The sequence below is a fragment of the Lipotes vexillifer genome, unplaced genomic scaffold (assembly GCF_000442215.2).
Source record: "Lipotes vexillifer unplaced genomic scaffold, Lipotes_vexillifer_v1.1 scaffold1605, whole genome shotgun sequence".
Classification (NCBI taxonomy): domain Eukaryota; kingdom Metazoa; phylum Chordata; class Mammalia; order Artiodactyla; family Lipotidae; genus Lipotes; species Lipotes vexillifer.
In genome coordinates this window covers 1,165,087-1,168,533 of record NW_006770356.1, presented here as the reverse complement: position 1 = coordinate 1,168,533, position 3,447 = coordinate 1,165,087, and positions in this window count along the sequence as shown.

The following is a 3,447-nucleotide window of genomic DNA, read 5'->3' as shown; positions in this document are numbered from 1 at the left end:
AAAATATAGAGAAATGGAGTGCCTATGAGAGAACAAGGCAGTTATGAATTTATAAGTAGAGGCAGATATAAGAAGTATAAATAAGACCCAGGATGTAGAACATAAAACTTAAGGAGATAAACATGGAAGAGTTTATGACAGTTTTGCCTCAATCAATCTATTCTCATTTCTCTAAAGATATTTAATTTGTGCATCGCAGCAGCAGATTAATTTTCACCCTTCTCCCATACTCTGCCCTTAATTGCATTGTTTTGCTTCTAAAAGCAGAGCTAATGTTTCATGATGCTTATCTGGAGGCACAGGCCTCCTTAGTATCATTCAAATATTGATTTTATTCCCAGGAGCAGAATTCTTTAATTTATTCATTCATTCAAAAATATATTTTGCATTTCTACTACCTGCTAGATACAGATTGCATCTGACCAAATGTAGCAAAAGGGAGAAAAAGGAAACAAGCATAGTATCAGGAATTCTGGCTTGAATAATTGACCCTATTACCTGAGATAAGAAACAAAAAATGTAAAGCAAGTTTGAGGCAGAGGTGACAGAGATTATGATTTGTTTTAAATAAGATGAGTTTGAATCACTTGAACATATCAGTGAAAATAACAATTATGTAATTGGATACATGGGTGAGAGTCTCAAAAATACCATCTGACCTGGAGATAAATTTTGAAAGCCTGCAGATTTGAAAAAGCATATCTTACCTGGACAGCATGTGAGCACAAAACAAAGACCTATTGTTTTTTGAAGGTGATATTAATTATTCCTTAGTACTTATTTTTAGTCCGCTTTATTGAGGCACAATTTATATACAATAAGATTTACTCCATTTAGGTATATAGTTCTGTTAATTTTGAAAGATGTATATAGTTGTGTAACTACCACTGTTGTCAATGTATAAAGGATTTCCATCACTTCAGAAAGAATCTTTGTGTTTCTTTGTGGTCAGTTTTCTCCCCCCAACTCCATTCTCTGACAACCTCTAAACTTTTTCCTGTTTCTTGAATTTTATCTTTTACAGATGTTACATAAATAGAATCATGGACTATATAAAAAAAAGCACATTGAGTGCCTTCTTTTACTCAGTGTAATGCACTGATTCATTAATGTGTGTATCAATCATTCACTCCTTCTTAGTGCTGAGTAAGACTGTGTAGATGAACAATATTTTGTTTACTCATTCAAAATTTGGCAGACATTGGTGCTGTTTTCAGTGTTGGGTGATTATGAATACAACTGCTGTGAACATTCAACTATAGATTTTTGTGTGGATATGTGTATTTGGTTCTCTTGAATGAATACCTAAGAATGGGATTGTTGGGTCATATAGTTAGTATATGTTTTAACCATTTAAGAAACTGCCAACCCTGGTGGCGCAGTGCTTGAGAGTCCGCCTGCCGATGTAGGAGACGCGGGTTCGTGCCCCGTTTCGGGAAGATCCCACATGCCGCGGAGCGGCTGGGCCCGTGAGCCATGGCCACTGAGCCTGCGCGTCCGGAGCCTGTGCTCCGCAAATGAGAGAGGCCACAACAGTGAGAGGCCCGCATAACGCAAGGAAAAAAAAAAAGCCTGCGCGTCCGGAGCCTGTGCTCCGCAAATGGGAGAGGCCACAACAGTGAGAGGCCCACATAACGCAAGGAAAAAAAAAAAAAAAAGAAACTGCCAATATTTTCCAAACTGGATGTGCCATTTTGCATTCCTATCAGTAATGTATGAGCATTCTAGTTGTTCTGAATTCTTGCCAGCACTTGATGCTGTCAGTACTTTTAAAATTAATTGTAATAGTTCTGTAGTGGTATCCTATTGGGACTTTAATTTGCATCTCACTAATTACATTGTACATTTAATCATGTGTTTACTTGCCATCAGGATACTTCTTTACTAAAATATATTCTATAGCTCTCAGTGTATAAGTCCTATAATTTTGATTACATTTACTCTTAAGTATTTTATGTTCTTTGATGGTATTGTAAATGGAATTGTTCTCTTAATTTCATTTTCACATTGTTCATTGCTAGGGTATAGAAACATAACTGATTCTGTATGTTGACCCTGTATTCTTCAATTTTTCTGAAATCATTTATTAGCTCTGATAGTTCTCTGTGTGTGTGTCATGTCGACTGTTTGCAGACTATTTCTCTTTGGAGAAATAGTTTTGCTTCTTCCTATTCCAATCTCTTTTTAATTTCATTTTCTTACCTAATTGCCCTGGCTAGAATCTCTAGTACAATACTGAACAGAAGTGGCAAATGCAGACATCTTTATCTTGCTCCTGATCTTAAGTGGAAAGCCTTCAATATTTCACCATTAGCTAAAATGTCAGCTATGTGTTTTTTGCAGATACCCTTCTTCAGACTGGAGAAGTTTTCTTCGAATCCTTTTGCTTGTTGGATGTTTTTATCATGAATACATGTTGAATTTTGTCAAATGCTTTCTCTACATCTATCAAAATGATTCTTTTCTCTTTATTCAACGAATACAGTGTATTACATGGATTGATTTTCGTATATTGAAACACCTTGCTTTCCTGCCATAAATCCAATATGGCTACAGCATGTAATCCCTCTGTGTGCTCCCTGTTTTGGTTTGCCAGATGAATGAGCAATATTAATATTAATCAAACTTAGGAAGTTTTTGACCATTTCTTCAAATATTCCTTCAGAATTCCCTTTTCTCTGTCTCCTTTCTTTCTGGGACTCTCATTATGCATATGTTGATATGCTCCATAGTGTCTCACAGGTCTCAGGCTCTGTTCATTTTTCTTCATTATATTTTCTATCTAAGACTGGATAATCTTGTATCTTCAGTTGCTGATTCTTTCTGCTCAAATCTGCTATTGAAACCCTTACTGAATTTTTCATTTCAATTATTATGCTTGTCAACTTCAAAATTTCAATTTGGCTCCATTCATAATTTCTGTACCTTTATTGATATTCTGTACTTGGTGAAATATCATTCTCATACTCTAGTTTTTTAGACATGGTATTCATTCGTTGTTGAAAATATTTAGAATAGCTGGCTTTAAAGTATCTCTCTAGAAATTCATATGTTTGTGTTTCTTCAAGTACAGTTTTTATTAATGGCATTTTTTTCCTGTGTATGGGCCATATTTTTTGTTACTTTGCACTCCTCAATTTTTTTTTGTTGAAAACTGGACATTTTACATATTATATTGTGACAGCTTTCAAAACTGGATACACTTCTTTGTCATGTTGTTTTGTTGCTGCTCTCAATGTAGTTTTGGGGTTTGTTTTTTGTTTTGGTTTATTTAATGACTTTTGTAAACTAATTCTGTAAAGTCTGTATTTTTTGTTGTGTTTGGCTATTGGCATCTCTGTTCCATTAGCTTAGCAGTCAGCTAATTATTGGAGAGAATTTCCTTAAATATCTGGGACCAAAAAACCCTTCCAGTGTTTGCTGAGTGGCTCTGTGTATATTTGGGTG